Consider the following 17409-nt stretch of genomic DNA (forward strand, 5'->3'; position numbering starts at 1 on the left):
TGGAGGGAGAGGAGGAAGTTGAGATGCATGGGCGGAGGCACGTACCTGAACAGTTTCACTCTTAGCTGACTTAAATTTTTGTGGACATTCTGTCATGAAACAAATCCAGGCAGTCCTCCAAGGTTAAAAAATCTGACACACTGTCTTGAGAGAAACAGATGAAGATCTCTTGCCATTGGGTAGTCATAACCACTCTAATGAGAGTAACCTCTGTACTGTGCCTTGATCTAAAATCAGACTGTCAAGAATTCAGCAAACCATGAGATGCCAAATGTAACTGCTGCTGTGGACAGACTGCCTTCTCAACTTCTCATTTAGCTTCTCAGTAAATACAAGGTTCAATACTGGGTGATGGCTCTCCAAAAAGCTAGCATCCAAAGCTGGCTTCTTCAGCACTTTTGCCTCTTTTAAAAATAGATGGAAACTTTCCACTCCTCAGAAAAGGAGTGATCAGTCTGAAGAATGATAAGACCAAATGAACTCAGACAAGATTTTAACAGCCTTCAAGGGCCAGGACACAAAGGACAGGGAGTATGAAACAATATCCATGACTTCATCATAATAATACTTACATTCTACGCAGCAGAACTCTGATTTACCTACCTGAGAAAAACTGCAATATTCATTGGCTAAATCCAAGGGGAGAACTGGCTTAAAGTGGAAATCTTGTCTGCATAAAAAGAATAGTCGACTCAGTGGAGGAAAAAACTCTAGATGTTGGCAGACAGGCCAGGCGGAACCTAGCTAACCATCTGAAACACTGTGCCTGGACAATGCGACACAACAGAGATCTCATCTCACACAAACACTGCTTAAAAATCATTACTAATGACTGCTGGTGAATTAAAACCATTATGCCCCCTAAATATATATACTTTTTCTCAAAGGTGATATGACCTTGGAATTGTTGTAGTAAGTAAACTGAGGAGTTGTTCTCTATATAGTATATAATTATTTTATTGGGGGTAAGATCTAGGTTATCAAAATATTAAGCATTCCCAGCCATTTGATTTTGGCTTGCTGGTTATAGAGGAAGATCAAACAATACACAGTGTCTTGAGAAATCACAGACATCTAACAAGAAAATGTTACACTAACAACATTTAAGCATGTTCAGTGCAACAGGCAGACACTAAGTAAGCAAGTGTCATATAAGAACAGTTTATAATGCATTGTAAATTTTATTTAGTACACAGACACAAGTTGGTGAAATCCAAACATGGTCACTAGAATTATAGTGCTTAAAAGGAAAACAAGTGCTCATTTACAGTGTCAGTTTTTGGCTTGCACTGGATTTGAAATCCAGCGAAAGTGGCATGAGATAGTCTCAAGTGGAAATTAAGAAAGTAATTATTCATTGCATTCAAACATTACACAACATAAATTATTTGGTGACAGGCAGTGCATGTTTTTTATTCTTGATCCAATTTTTCAGATTCCTATGTCTGAAATTCACTGTGCCCAAAAGCTCATAACTGAAAGAAGGGAAGGTACATGTATTATAAATAGCTGGATAAAAGAAAAAAAAAACTAAATCATGAGACTCACAGTGACACTGGGTATAACACTAGAAACTTCTCTGTCAGAAGTTGGCTTGTAGAAGGGCAGCACACTACAGTGGCTACAGATTTCCAAACCTAAAATTACCCCATCCATTTTTATTTTTGTTGCAGTGCAGACTTCATTGTATACTTAAAAAAAGATTTGAGGTTACACTGTCAGTCTGCTTACCCTGGAAAGGGCTCAAACAAAGATTTAATTCTTGTCTAGAAAAAAGGAAGCTGAAATAGCTCAGTTGGAAGAGCATTAGACTGAAGATCTAAAGGTCCCTAGTCCAATCCTGGTTTTCGGCATTGAAACCTTTAGCGAGAGAGACTACAGAGGTTTCTCACCAAAATTACAGGGTCCAAAAAACAAGTCTTATGTGGAAAGACTAAAAGCCCTGTCAGTATATTCTGTCTCCTACAGATTGCTAAGGGGTGACCTGTGCCTGGCTTAGCAGTCTCTGACCGGGCCCTGATGGAAATGCTACACATTTGTAAATCAGACTGCAGGATCGTCACACACTCCCTAGCCTCTGATATGAAAAGGTCATACTGGAAAGATAGATATATCTCCCAGAGACTGACACTTCTCTGGAACAAGCTTCCAATTCATGTAAAATAGAGCTCTTCCCTGACCCTCTTCAAACACAACGTAGATCAATGGATGGGTGACTGCAAATTCACTCCTGGGGTGGTGCCCATGTCCCTCCTGGACAAAGAAAGTTGGTATTAACTACCATAGACCCTTACCTCTACAAATTTCACTCACCTAACCACTGACAACTGGGCAACTCTGGATAAATATGGTTGGGCTTTTAAGGACTCTAGGGCCGCTAGTCTAGTAACCCCCTATGACCAAAACTTGAACCAGTCTGTTTTGGATGCTATATATATTATATGAAATAGCACCTATTGCATTACTTTATGTCTATTTTCCAATAAATGGAAATGATAGAGACCATCCATAATTCAGTTTGACTTTTTCTTTATCATTTTACTGTGCATTTTCCAAATGATTTTAAATTAATCTGCTATTTATTAAAGTAAGGACAATTACTTCACTGACCAATTGCCAGTGCTCAGGTTTCTCTCTGTTCTGAAAGCTGCCAAGAAATAATTACTTCAAAGGGAATGCAGCTTGATTTAAACTATAACAGGAGATGTGCAAAACCGAATATGCTGCCTCTGAACTGTAGATTGAGTTATGCATATTCTGTAGTGCAATCACTTATATGAATGAAAGTGGGTTTCTAAAGCATTGCCATTATGTGCGTATGTGCTAAACTGTTCTTAAATAACAGTCTGTACTTTTGACTTTTTACATACCATGTGTAGATATAATGTAAGCCATTTCAGTTTACAATCATGCCCTGGTTGCCATCAAAAATTGAAGAGAGTAAAATCCTCTCCATGCGACAAAGATATACCAACTTGATGCACCTGTGGGAAGCACCTTCATTTCTTTGTTCTGCAAAAATGTGGCAGTTTCATCTAAGGTTACAGTCTTTTAAAAATATACACCATAACCTATTCAGTAAAGAATCATGGCGACAAACATGGACTCTTAAAATGATTTTATTTAGATAGAAATGTGATATGAGTATTCGCATTTGCATGCATTTTTCTGAAGAAGAAAAGGTCTGTAATTAGTGTCAGTGCAGGCTTTGTTTTGTCAAGGCAGCAGCTTTTATAAGGGTAAACTAAAAATGTCAAGGCAAAACAATCATGGCTGATTTATGCTAATGATTGAAACTGCAGATAATTCATATTACTGAAGAAAATGATATTTCTAAAGAAAGAAGCTACTAAGAATAATTTTCCCAATAGTGCTGCATGTGTTATAGTCTTGACAGTTGCATTATACCACTTTCCAGATGAGTATACCTTTATTTTCTGTTAGCATTCAATGACTGAGACAGAATACTACACAAGTAGGGCTGTAGGTCTAGCACTGTAACAATTAAGTGAGGTTAAACAATTTCTAATGTAAACAACTTTCAGTGCTTAGAAACCATGATAGTAGACTGACATCACACATGATGATGCATGTGATATCAGTAGCTCCTCCCAATCAGGGCATTCCAAAAAAAACCTTCATACGTGGACAGCCAATATGACACTGTTGGAGGTTTTACTCTGCATTTCCCCATCCCCTTCCATTGCCTACAGTCAAGATGGTCTCAGCCCTAACAGACACTACCACGACACCAAGGATAGGAGTAATGGCAGCTCAGGGTGCAACCACTACTACACCATGGAGGCACAAAAGCCACCACACCAGGAGGCACCTGATTTAAACTATGGACTTCTAAAAGTGTAATCAAATGCTCTACCACTTAGCTATACCCTTTTCTAAATGTCCACTGCTTCTGTTGTAGATTTTATCAGTTGCCATATAAAGAGCAGTTATATTTCTAATCTTCTTTTCAAAACCCATGTGGAACATTACAGGTCAAACTAAATGAATGTGATTAATATCTGGTTGCATAGTCATTTTTCAAATATTTTTGTTACTTGACATAACTTGAAAATGAGATGCTGCGTGCTATGGTGAAGATGGGACTTAGATTTGGACTTGGCTCCCTCCCACACTATACTATTGTCCAATTACTTAATGAACTGTAACAATCAAAACATTGTAGGACCCTTGCTCTAAGAGGATAGCCAAACGTGGGTACCTCAACTGAGTCAGGTAAACCAGGTCCAAAAGCTCAGTTAAAAAGCTGAAGGAGGTTGTGAATTCCCAGTCAACGTGGAAGTCAGTCCCTCCTGGCTAGCTTTGTATCTGACTCGGGTGGTCTTTAGAAATTCACGATGTGATCACCCTTATAAGATAAAGTTTCTATCTATGATTCCCATCCTTATAAGGATGTGGCAGCCTTATAATCCTTAGAAGTTGTATTTAGGTTCAAATTAGAATAACACACAAGACTTTTACGCTCATGTTTCCAAGGATGTGTTTCAGATAAAAATCATTATTTTCTTTTGTTAATCTTGGGTAGCCATGGATCATACCTGAAGAAAAACTCTGGCTGCTGTATTTCTTTATTAATTCTTTTAATGGTAGATGAGCACTATTTGTTCTTATTTGAACTTAAATACAACTTCTAAGGATTCCACATCCTTATAAGGATAAGATAGAAACTTCAGCTTTTAATGGTAATCACATCCTACATTTCTGAAGACCTTTAGCTTTTAAGGGTGATCACATCCTACATTTCTGAGGACAATCTGAGTCAGATAGAAATGGTAATGTCCTTATAAGGATGACCTCTGGTTATCTTACACAGGATTGTTCTCCAAAGCTAGCCAGGAGGGACTGACTCTCGGGCCAACTGGTAATTCACAAACTCCTTCAACTCCTTAACTGAGATTATCCCATTAATTGGTTGTCTCTCCCCATTTACTAGAAAACAGTGTTCAAATCTATCAGTGTGAATACTATTTTTACAATAACCACATATTTGTATTTAATTTAAAATTTTTTACTTCATATTTTATAACAAAAACACCAACAGACATTTGCTAAACAAAACAGCTTCCAACTGAAAACAGACTTAGCATGATCAACAGTAAACTTCTCTTCACCTGAAACTCACATTTATTAAAAATGCATTTAGCAACCCATTAGACTGCAAAAGATATGCTGGGATTCATAGTCAAACAGCATATAGTGAAGCACTAATTAGAGGTTATGTGAAGGGTGCAGGAATTTAAAAGACAAATGTAATAATGCATTTGCTAAAAGCTTGGTACAGCCCACCGGATGCAAGTTTCCCTTTTCAGGGAAGTCCAGGAGCTCTACTTGGTGAAGTGACTTGGTCAGAGTCACACAACAGACAAATGAGGGCTGAGAGAATTAAACCATGCACTAGAGAAGCAGCTCATTAACAGTACATAGCCTTACTAATCTGAACAGAGTATTTGACAGATGGACAGAATGTTGTAGTCCAATGCAGTCTATTTCACTCCTGTGTGCCTGTTAAAAAAAAAAAAAAAAAAAAACTCAAGCTAAATTAAGAATGTATTCATAGTTAAAAATATTCTCGTAGCCTTTCATGCTTACCGGTTCATTCACAGCTAGGTAATGAGCATACTGTCAGCAATCAACAAAAAGTACAGCTGTGTACACTTACCATAAATGTAGATGTTCGAGTGTATTCACTGTTACAGTCATTACATTTGGGTAATTTGCTTGCAGGTTGCCCTCAGTTGGCCTAATTAACAAAGTCTTGGGGCCTGCATCGGTTGCTGCCCCTTCTTCCATGACGTCAGGTTGTCAGGGGCATAAAACATGCCGCCAACGCCATTACATCAGTTTTTCTTGCCCCAGATGTCAGGGGCCCCCCTAATGGGGAGAAAATAAACATAAAAACACAAAGGTATACCTCCAACAAAAAGCAAATACACCAAAAAGGCTTTTAAGCATAGTAAAGGAAAGTAGAGGTATAGCCAGAAGAAGTTAGGGGGCTGGAGGGAGGGTAACCAGGACTGCAACAGTGAATACACTCGAACATCTACATTTATGATAAGTGTACACAACTGTACTATGTTCTTCTTGTTTCACTATTGCAGTCATTACATTTGGGTAGATTCCCAAAGCTATGGTTGGGAGGAGGAGTTTATATAGCATTAGGGCCAGCTATAAGGCCCTGCAAGACAGCAGTGGCAAAGCCAGCTCTGGATTTAGAGAAAATTGGCAAATGATAATGCTTGGTGAAATTATGTACAGAACTCCAGGTAGCAGCTTCTAGGATGTCCCTGGTAGGAACACCTCTGAAAAAGGCTGCAGAAGTAGATGCAGCCCTGGTGGAGTGAGATCTGATCCCCGGGGGATAGGTTTTCCATGGTGCTTATAGCAGAAATGAATGCAATGGCTTATCCATTTAGAAATGGTTAGTTTTGAAATAGCCTTCCCCTCTGCCCCTGCAGCAAATGCTACCAGCAGTTGTTCAGATTTTCTTCGAGGTTTAGTCCAGTCCAAGTAGAATCTAAGTTGTCTGTGCACATCCAAGGAATGCAGAATCTGTTCCCCATTGTTCTGTGGTTTGGGAAAGAAGATTGGCAAATGAATGGACTGATTAAGAGCCACACTGGATACTACCTTGGGCATGAAGGATGGATTGGTCCTGAGTGGCACCCTGTCCGCATGAAAGATAATGAAAGGCTCCACTGCCATAAGGGCCTGTAATTCAGATATCCTTCTAGCTGAAGTGATTGCTAAAAGGAAAGCTGTTTTCCAAGAAATAAATTTTAAGTCTGCAGTAGCAGCTGGCTCGAAAGGAGGTAGAGTGAATTTCTCCAATACAAAGTTAAGGTCTCAGGCAGGGGTTGGAGCTCTCCTGGGTGGTCTCAAGTTTTTGGCCCCTCTGAGGTACTGCTTGAGCAGAGGATGAGAGAAGAGGGAAGGTTCTGTGTTATAATGAGCTGAAATGGCTGAGGTGTGGATTTTAATGGAGGAAAAAGGCAGGCCCTTGTGAAGCATCTTAGTTAAGTATTGCAAAATCTGAGGTAAATTGGGCGCTGCTGTGCTCATCCCTTGAGACTGGTTCCAGGCACAGAATCTTTTCCATTTTTAAGCATAAGATTTTCTAGTACTAGGCCTCCTTGCCTCTAAAATGACATCCATCACAGGTTTGCTGAGGAATGATAAGGGTGAATTTAAGTGATTAGCCAGGCTGCAAGGGCAATGTTGAAAGCCGAGGGTGCAGAATTTGGTTCTCCGGCTGAGACAGTAGGGAAGAGGGGAAGGGGTCTGAGGCAGGTGTCATGGAGATAACTGCGACACACTGCGCAGGAGGGGGTACCATTGTTGGCGCGGCCAGTCTGGAGCAATCAAGATCATCCTTTGTTTGTCCTGTTTGACTTTTAGTAGAACTTTGGAGAGCAGAGGCAGCAGGGGGAAGGTGTAGACTGATAGTTTTTTCCAGCTGAAGGACAGAGCATCCACCTTCCAGGCTTGTTTGTGGGGACCTTGTGCAAAACTTGTTCAACTGGTAGTTCTGGGGGGAGGCAAATAGATCTATGTCTGGGCTCCCCCATTCGCTTGTCAACATGTTGAAAATCCTTGGTTTCAGTTTCCACTCATGTGGGTCCATGAGGTTTCTGCTTAGTCCAGCTGCCAGTGTATTTAATTTTCCTGGCAGGAATTGAGCTTGTAGGTGCACTTGGTAGCTCAAGGCTGTGTTCCACAATACCATGGCTAGTCTGCAGAGGCGGTAGGAATGTGTATCTCCCTGCTTGTTTATGTACCACATAACCGTGGTGTTGTCCGTCTTTACCATTAGTTGTCCTGGAAGAATGTAGTCCTTGAATGCTGTCAGAGCATTCTGTACAGCTAACATTTCTTTTTGATTGATATGTAGGTGCATTTGACTTGGGTTCCATTTGCCCTAAATGCACTTCCCTGCCAGGTGAGCCCCCCATGCATAGTCTGATACATCTGTTGTTAGGGTTTGGATGGCAGGGGTAGTGTGGATGGTAGTCCCTTGTTTTGGTGGCAGGCCTCTGCCCAGCAGAGGAACTCTAGGCATAGGCAAGGTATGATAGGAATCACTGTTTCCAGGCTGTGAGAATGTTGACTCCATAGGCCTTTTAGATATCACTGTAGTTTCCTCATATGCAGTCTTGCATATGGAATTAGAAGAATGCAGGAGGCCATGAACCCAAGGCTTGCAGTATTTGTCTTGCAGATAGCAGGGTTTTTGTGGCCAGTTGTTTGAAATAGGTTACCAAATGAATTTGCTTTTCTGGCGTGAGGTAAGCCATCTGGGAAGTTGTATTCAAGCTTGCTCCCAGGAATGTAATTTGTTGACAGGGTACCAGTTCTGACTTCTTTTCATTTATGGTGTACCCCAGACAAGTTAGAATCCTTTTTACAAATGCCAGATGATTCAAAAAGTATGTCCTGGCTTTCTGCCTGAATTAGACAATCGTCCAGGTATAGGTATATTTGAATACTTCTTTGCCTGCAAAATGCAATAACAGGAACCGGGCATTTTGTGAATATCCTGGGCGCAGTAGACAAGCCAAAGGGCAGTGCAGAGAACTGATAATGCGTGTAGCCTGCTTTGAAGTGTAGATATCTTCTGCAAGATTCCCTCATTGGGATGTGCAGGTATGCTTCTTTTAAATCTAGTGTTGCCAACCAGCCGTCTTTGCCTAGCATAGGAAGTAATTGGTGAAGAGTCAGCGTCTTGAATTTTGGAATCTCCAGAAAGGTGTTTAGAGTAGACAGGTCCAGGATTGGACGCCATGATTTGTCTTTTCTAGGTACCAGAAAAAGTCTGGAGTAGAAACCTTGTTCCTTTTCCTCTTCTGGTACCAGTTGAATACCCCCCATGCTTAACAGGGAAAGTACTTGTTTTTGAGCCTCTGCCCACTGATTTGGTGTTGGCAAAGTGTGGAAATTAAATCTGTATCCCTGGGACACTATATTTAAAACACATTTGTCCTGGGTTATGAGTTCCCAGTTCTTTGCATGAAGAGCAATCTTTCCCCCCAAAGGGGTGGTCAAAAGATAAGTGCTTGGGAATTTTAAAAGGAAGTTATTGAGACTGTTTACCATGGGGGAGTGTCTTGTTATTTCCAGATTTGGAAGTGGAGGCCCCCCACTGCTTAGTTCTGAGAGTCTCCTGGGACTGAAACCTGGGTTTTTTGCTGTGTCTGGGTTTGGCTTGAGAAACCTGGAAGGGACTGGAAAGGACCAATTCTTAGTAGGCCAGTGCCTACTAAATCTAGGAGGTTGCACTTGTAAAAAATCTTTAACAGTTTGCATAGATTTAGCTTTACCTTCCATCTTTTTAAGAACTTCAGCCTTGTTGCCAAACAGGCGGTCCTGATTTAAAGGAGCATCCAACAATTTAGCTTTAACATGATCAAGCAAGGATTGCTCCTTAAGCCAAGCATGCCTTCTAAGCACAGACCCAGTAACAGCAGCCCTGCAAGAGGCCTCTAAAGAATCAAAACCACATTGCAAAGTATGTTTTCCAACTTGTTTAGCAGAATGCATTAAGTCCTGTAAATCTTTATTTTCCACACAGTCGGGAATCAACATCATTTTCTGTTTAAGCAGTCCAATAACATGTTGCTGATATTTTAACATATGAAATTGGCAGTATAAAGCTCTGAATGCCAAGGTTGCAGAAGTATAAACCTTTTTACCCCATCTATCTAGTGCCCTGAAGTCTCTATCAGAAGGGGTAGGATTTTTATCTGACGTGTACTAGGAGCAGGAGGCAGGGAATCAGGGGCCAAACTGGATTCCGAGAAACCATCATCAACAATGTCTAGTATAGGAGGTATAGCCAAAGGCCTATGCTGAGGTAGAAGAAGGAAATCCCTAAGCCTCTTTTTTGAATCAGAAAATTCCTGGCTTTCCCAGTGAAAATGCTCCCTTAAAGTACGTAAGGTTTCCCCAAAAGAAAAATCCTCAGGAGGGGAAGCAGAGGGGAATAGAATCCTCTGCATCAGAATCCTCATAAGTAGGTAAGGACAAATCCAGGTCATCAGAAAAGTCAGAAGAAACAGAATCTTGATCAGAAGATTCATAATCAAGCTCAGCCCTAGGCCTCTTAGAGAAGGGGGGTTGACTACCCCTGATTAGAGTTATTAGATCTTCAGCCATTTTTATCATTAGTTTTTTAGTTATAGGGGCCTGAGCATGTGGCCTGGGCGTCGGTTTTTTAAACATGGATCGAGATTTAGGCCTTAGTAATGAAGGAGGTGTCGATTTAATATGCAAGTCTGTAGGCCTGAATACACCCTCATAAGCCGGTGCCTGCACAGCGGCTCCGGACCCATCCAAGGAAGAGACATCCACGGGTTCCATAGTTGAAGTATCTTGCGGCATACCGGACTCTGAACGGGTCTCAGTAGAGGCCTGTGAATCAGAAGTAGCGGGTATCAGGGGCTGCGAAAGCACCTCACTGAGTACCGGCGAACTGGCGACTGGCTTAGGAGAAGCATCATCAGGAGTTTTGGACCTCGGTGGCCTGTCCCTGTCTGTATCTTTGCATTTTTTCAGAATCCTGGTAGTTGGATGGCTAACCGATGACATTTCTAGATAATTAAACCGAGAACCGAAATATTTAGAGGCAAAAATATACTGACGATGGATAGTGCGCTGATTAAATAAAGCACAAAACCAACAGCAAGGTACGTCGTGGTCAAGGCCTAGGCAAGGAATACAGTACGAATGAAAATCTTTGAGGTATTTGCTTTCCACAAGTAATGCAATTATTAACTTTTACTGACATTGGTAAGGAGCAAGAAAAAGTTTCCCCAACGGGGTACTTAGCTTTGAATTGAAGACTTTGGTTCTGACCCTAGAAAATGAAAATTTCAGGAGTCAGCAGACCGGCACTTGCGAACTGCTTCTGCTTCGGGCACCGCACGGCAAGAAAGACTGTTGTAATGGTGTTGGCTGCATGTTTTATGCCCCTGACGACCTGACATCAAGGAAGAAAGGACAGCAACCGACGCAGGACCCAAGACTTTGTTAATCAGGCCGACTGAGGGCAACCTGCAAGCAGATAACCCAAATGTAATGACTGCAACAGTGAAACACGAAGAACATCAAGGAAATCAAGGCTCATATGATGACGCTCCTGTTTACTACAAATGATTTCTTTCTCAACACCATAACTACAAAGAATTTAAACACATATATACACACACACACACACACACACACACACACACACACACACACACACACACACACACACACACATATCACTCTGCATCTGTGGTATCTGTGTGCCCCCTCTGAGGACTGTACTTCAGTTTGTAAGCAGTCTGCTCTGCATCCAATATACTGCTCTGCATTAAGTAGTAGTATCTCTATTGTATGTAAGAAAAGAATATCCATTATCTGAAAGAAAATAAAAAGACTGTTCCTTCTCCAATCCAGCTTGAAAAAGAACTTGCTTCTCCGATCTGCAGTTCTCTGATCTAACTTGAATTCCAGGAAGTCTTTCACATAAGTCCATAGGTTGGTACTAGGCTATCGGCCCTAAGGTCTATACAAGCCTAGCCATAACAATTCCCTGGCTATTTCTTCCCACAGTATTTACTTCCCTGGACCCCTGTCTAGCAGGGCGACTGATGTGATCCTGGGGTGAATTTTCTATCTCCCATCCAATCAACAAAGTTCATTTTGAAGAGCACCAGAGGCGCTCTGCTTGACATGTATGGGCAGTCTATTCCAGAGTCTGGGTAGTCTCTGGGTCAGGAACCTATCCCTCCAGCATGTTTTGTGCATTGTGATGACAAGGTTTAGATCCCTGGAGCGTGTGTCTCTGAGGGATTGGGATTTCTTTAAGTGTAGCATGTCCAAGTCCAAGTTACACACATAGTAACTTTCCTTGAGCTGTAAGATCTGAATAACAAACCTACCATTTCTGAGTTATTTTTAATTTTTTGTAGCAGTGTGTCTCTGAGGGATTGGGATTTTTTTTAAGTGTAGCAGTCCAACAGCTCTGGGTTTGACATGGCCTTGTATGTTTAGCAGAGATCGCCTCTGAGTAGATGATATGCAACAAGAGTATAAGTGGAGTTTGTTTAGACGGTCAGCATACGGCATCCGCTTTAGGCCTGTGATTCTTTTAGTGAGATATTTCTGTGCCTTTCCAGTTGTTGCAGATGTCTTGAGAGGTACATACCAAATGGGGAGTTGTATTCTGTAATGGGTCTAATGAGGGATGAGTACATTGGGACAATGACCTCCTTTTTTCTGGATGAAAAGCCCTTAGTGATGAGGTGTGCCACATAGAAGGATTTCCTGACTGTTGTGGTGATGTGGTTATCGAAGGTGAGACCTGTGTCCATAAGTCTCTTATCACACTTTTGGTGTTTAGTGTACTGCCACCTATGTGGTAATTCACGGGTACATGTTTTTTCCCAAAGGGGATAACTACACATTTCTTGGCATTGAGCTTGAGCCCATGACTCTGGAACCAAGCATCTGTTTCTGTAAGGCCCTTTTGTAGAATATCCACATCATCTGGGGATTCAATAATGGCTCCCAGTTTGCAGTCATCTGCGAACTTTGTTAGCCAGAGTCCCTTAGTGTTGGCCTGTACTTCAGAGAAGTAGATGTCAAACAAGAGCGGTCCCAGGACTGAACCTTGAGGTACTCATCTATGATTCCAGAGTGGGGGGATGGTGTCAAAGGCCTTGGAGCAGTCCAGATAAGCTGAGTGGACCACCTTACCCTTCTCCACAGCTCTGGAGACTGATTCGAAGAAGTCAATCAGGTTCAGGAGACAAGATCGGCCCTTCACGAACCCAAACTGCATGGGGTCCAGTGTTTGAAGGTTGCCAACGTTTTTGTTTAAAAGTTCCATGATAATACATTCCATGGCCTTGCAGATCAAGCTCATCAGACGGATGGGGCGGTAGTTCCCAGGATCCAAGATGGATCCCCCCTTGTGGAGTGGGATAACTGTAGCTAAGCACCACTCAGTGGGCACAAAGCCTGAGTTGAGGCTATGATTAAACATGATATTTAGGTGAGGTGCCAGTTCATTTTGTAGTTCATGTAGTACACAGCATGGGATGTCGTCTGGTCCCATGGATGCTGTATTCTTAGCTTTGGAGAGTGCATTTTTTTACCTGTGTGTCCATTATTACCGGAATATGGCAATCATTCGGCATTGAGATGGACCATTTAGGGGGTGAGAAGGGTGAAGTTTGCACTGAATCGATCTGCCAAGATATTGGCAATATCCTTGGGATCACTATATTTAATGCCATTGTGTTGTAGCTCAGAGCAGATCTGAGCATTGCCATTTAGATTCTTGACATAGTTATAGAATGCCTTGTGGTTGTCTTTGGAATCTTTGGCAATTTTATGTTATTGGCTCAAATCTGAGACAATGAAAGAGACTGAAGGACTGGAGATATTACAGAGTGGAGGACTAGAAATAATGCATAAAGAGCAGCTGAGGAGTGGACAGGTAATTATGGTTTCCATTTTTTTTAAATGTTGTATGTTAGGTAATGTTTAAAGAATAAAAACAGCAAAACAAATCACCCAACGGATAAACGAACCACTGCAGATAAACGGTAATACTACCCAAGCCAAAAATGCACAAACAGTGGAGCGAAGCATGGTATCCTTTTGCATGCACAAACGACTCTGCACACTTAAATGTAAACAAACAGTATTTAATTAGGTTAGCGCTTTCACATACATACACTTGTAATAGGTGACTCTATCGTCAGGCATACACTTGTAATAGGTGACTCTATCGTCAGGCACACTGATGTCCTGCTCACCAGGCTGAACAAGGAGAAGGTCATGGTGAGCTGCCTGTCGGGCGCTAGGATCCGCCACGTAACACAAGCACTCAGGTCACTCCAAGGCAAGTACAAATATGACTCCGTCATTGTCCATGCTGGTGTGAATGACCTGAGATGTACCTCCCTGGACTACATGAAAAGAGACATAGAGGAGCTCTCTGAGCATGTAACCCAGGCCAGTATGACCCTGATCTTGAGTAGCATCTTACCCTCACCAAGAATGATGCCACAATATGAAGACAAGATGATTAATTTCAACAATTGGCTTAAGTATTGGTGTCATTCAAAGGGGATCCAATGTCTGTCAGCCTGGGATGACATGCTCAACAAGCCACGATGCTTCGCTAGGGATGGCTTGCACCTGTCACCCCTGGGCTTTCGGATATTGGCAAAGGCTCTTGCTACCCCCATAGTGCCTTTTTTAGGCAAGGCTCAAAAGACAAACCCACCTCCATAGGTATCACAAGGGATAAGAAACTAAGAGTAATGCTACTCAACGCCAGAAGTCTAAACCTCAAGATGCATGCACTCAAAACTCTCCTTAGCATGGAGAACATTGATATATGTGCAGTAACAGAAACCTGGTTCAAGGCTCCCGAGAGCACCCCAGCACTATCAGGTTATACCTCATACAATGCTTTTCAGCCCCAAAACTTGGACCGAACCAGAAAAGGAGGGGGAGTATCAATATTCGTCAAAGATACCCACACCTCCAGGTTGGTGGCACAGCACGAAGCATCAGAGACTATCCATGTGCAACTAACAGTGGGTAAAACTGCCTTCCAGTTTATAGCCTGCTACAGACCACCCTCCCAAACCCAGGAACCCCACTCGGCCTTCCTGAGAACACTGGAAAATATGAAGGTCTCTCCAAACACCATTATATTGGGCGACTTCAACTACCCAAACATAGACTGGGAGCATTACTCTAGCTCCAACACCCTAGCTCAAAGGTTCCTAGAATTTATAAACTCAAATGCTATGGAACAACTTGTTACCACTCCCACAAGAGGGGAAAACATACTGGACCTGATCATCACCAACATGGGGACATTATGCTCCAGACCAGAAGTGTATCCCTCACTGGTAAGATCAGACCATAAACTAATCTCACTGGATATTCACATCCCGACCCCACCCCCTGCCCAGAAAACTACAGTGAAAAACTTCTCTAAAGCAAATTTCACACTCCTCAAAACCGAGGTGGAATCCTTCAAAGCCCCGGGCCTGTGGAAAATACGGCCCAGACCGCAGAATCCTTTATAAACGCATTCTATGAACACCTTCAGGAATGCATGGATCATGCAATCCCAAATAAAACCAAGACCCAATCCTTCAAAGGCAGACGTCCTGTCTGGTGGACCCCAGCCATAAACAAACTATACAATAGAAGGAGGAAGCTACTACATGATAGAGCAAAATCCCAAAAAGGGAAGGCGTCTCTGATCAGTGTTAGCAAAAAACTACGGGCACTCATAAAATCGTCTAAGGCCAGCTTCGAGAGAAAAATTGCACAGGACACTAAGGATAATCACAAGGCTTTCTTTAGTTATGTTAGGAACCTGGGTGGGAATTCCCAGATATGCTCAGAATTAGTCCAAAATGACAAAAAATACACCAAACCCACAGACATTGCCAACATCCTAGCTGACAGATTCAGCGCAAACTTCTCCCCCCCCCCACCAAAAGGGCAAATATCTATCCCAGCAGAGTGCTGCCCCCCTGACATCTCAGATGCTCAGGTAAGAGCCGCCCTCTCCAAAGCAAAAAACACAGCATCAATGGGACCAGACGTTGTCCCGGGCTGCATCCTACATGAACTCCAAGAAGAGCTAAACCCAAACATAAAATTACTGTTCACTCTCAGCCTTACCACAGGATATGTACCCAAAGAGTGGCGTACAGCAACAGTGGTCCTTCTCCACAAAGGTGGTGCCTCAACGGATCCTGGAAACTATCGCCCCATAAGCCTGACTAGCTTGGTCTGCAAAGCTATGGAAAGGATCATCATGGACCTCATAAGTAAAGATACTGGGGACCTACAGACACTGGATCCTACCCAGTTTGGCTTTGTTAAGGGCAGATCCTGCCTCTTAAACCTGGTCGATTTCTTTGAAACAGTCACCAAGGCCATTGACGAGTGGAAGGTGGTCCACACAGCCTACCTGGACCTCACAAAAGCCTTCAATACAATACCCCACTCGGGTATTATAGATAAACTCACCAGCTTAAATATAAACCCCTGTGTCACTAGATGGGTTGCAAACTGGCTCAAGGACAGAACCCACATGGTTAGAATTGCTGGAGCCATGTCAGACTCCAAACCAGTTACAAGTGGCGTCCCACAAAGCTCAGTCCTGGGACCTCTCTTGTTCGGTATATATTGCTCGGAGGTACAGGCCAACACGGAAGGACTGTGGCTGACCAAGTTAGCAGATGACTGCAAACTGGGCGCCATAATCGACTCTCCAGCTGACACAAGCATCCTCCAAAAGGGCCTCATAGAAACAGACAACTGGTGCCAGAGTCATGGCCTCAAGCTAAACGCCAAAAAGTGTATAGTCATCCCCTTTGGCAAAAACAAAGTGCCCACAAATTACCACATAGGTGGCAATCCATTAAGTACAGAAGAAGTAATTAGGGACCTGGGGACCCAAGTTGATAGCAATCTCTCATTTGACAACCACGTGGCCAAAGTGGTTAGAAAAACATTTTATATACCCCACTTAATCATGAAGGGATTCACATCTAGATCAGGGGAGGTCATTGTGCCTCTTTACTCATCCCTCATCAGGCCCATAATTGAGTACAATGCCTTTTTTGGGATGTACCTTACCAGGCACCTGCAGCAAATGGAAAGACCCCAAAAGTACCTCACCAAGAGGATCAAAGGGCTCAAACAGATGCCATATGCTGCCCGGTTAAAGCAACTCCAGCTCTACTCAGTGGCATACCGCCTGCTCAGAAGCGATCTGTGCCTGACGTATAAAGCCATGTCCAATCTGGAATTAATGGACATGCTGCACCTCAGAAAATCCAAATCCCATCGAGCTACACGCTCAAGAGACTTGAACCTCAGCACTGAAATAAATAGGACCATGCTGGAGGGACAGATTCATAACCCAGAGGCTCCCTTCACTCTGGAATAAAATCCCAGTCCAGGTTAGGCAGAGTCCCTCATTGACTCTCTTCAAGAAAAATCTTGATGAGTGGATGGGGGATCGTAGGTTTACCCCGGGTATCACTTCTGTGTCACTGTTAGACAGAGGCACAGTATACTAACCTCGAAAAAGGGCATAGCAAAATTAATTTAAAATGGGTGGCGAAAGCCAAACACACTCTGGCTAGGCTTATAAATGCCCTAGGGCAGATAGCCTAGTATGAACCTATGAACCACTGCACGAGTGGCTTCTTCATGGTATTAAGAATGGAGGTAAGATATACTTTACGGGCAGAAACAGCCAAGGTTATTATACAGCGGATATAAAAAGTTTACAACCCCTGTTAAAATGCCAGGTTTTTGTGATATAAAAAAATGAGACCACAATAAATCATTTCA

At 42.5% G+C, this 17409-nt stretch overlaps 1 protein-coding gene and 1 non-coding gene across 3 annotated transcripts in view; both read left to right on the forward strand.

Moving 5' to 3' along the window:
• Positions 1 to 17409, forward strand: part of IGFN1 (immunoglobulin like and fibronectin type III domain containing 1) — an 877552-nt gene that overhangs the window by 633990 nt on the left and 226153 nt on the right. The window lies entirely within an intron of this gene.
• TRNAF-GAA lies at positions 1781 to 1853 on the forward strand. The gene has a single exon. It is a non-coding gene; the product is annotated as a tRNA-Phe (tRNA).

Source organism: Protopterus annectens, chromosome 7.part0, assembly GCF_019279795.1.
Source record: "Protopterus annectens isolate FY-2018-M chromosome 7.part0, PAN1.0, whole genome shotgun sequence".
Lineage (NCBI taxonomy): Eukaryota > Metazoa > Chordata > Ceratodontiformes > Protopteridae > Protopterus > Protopterus annectens.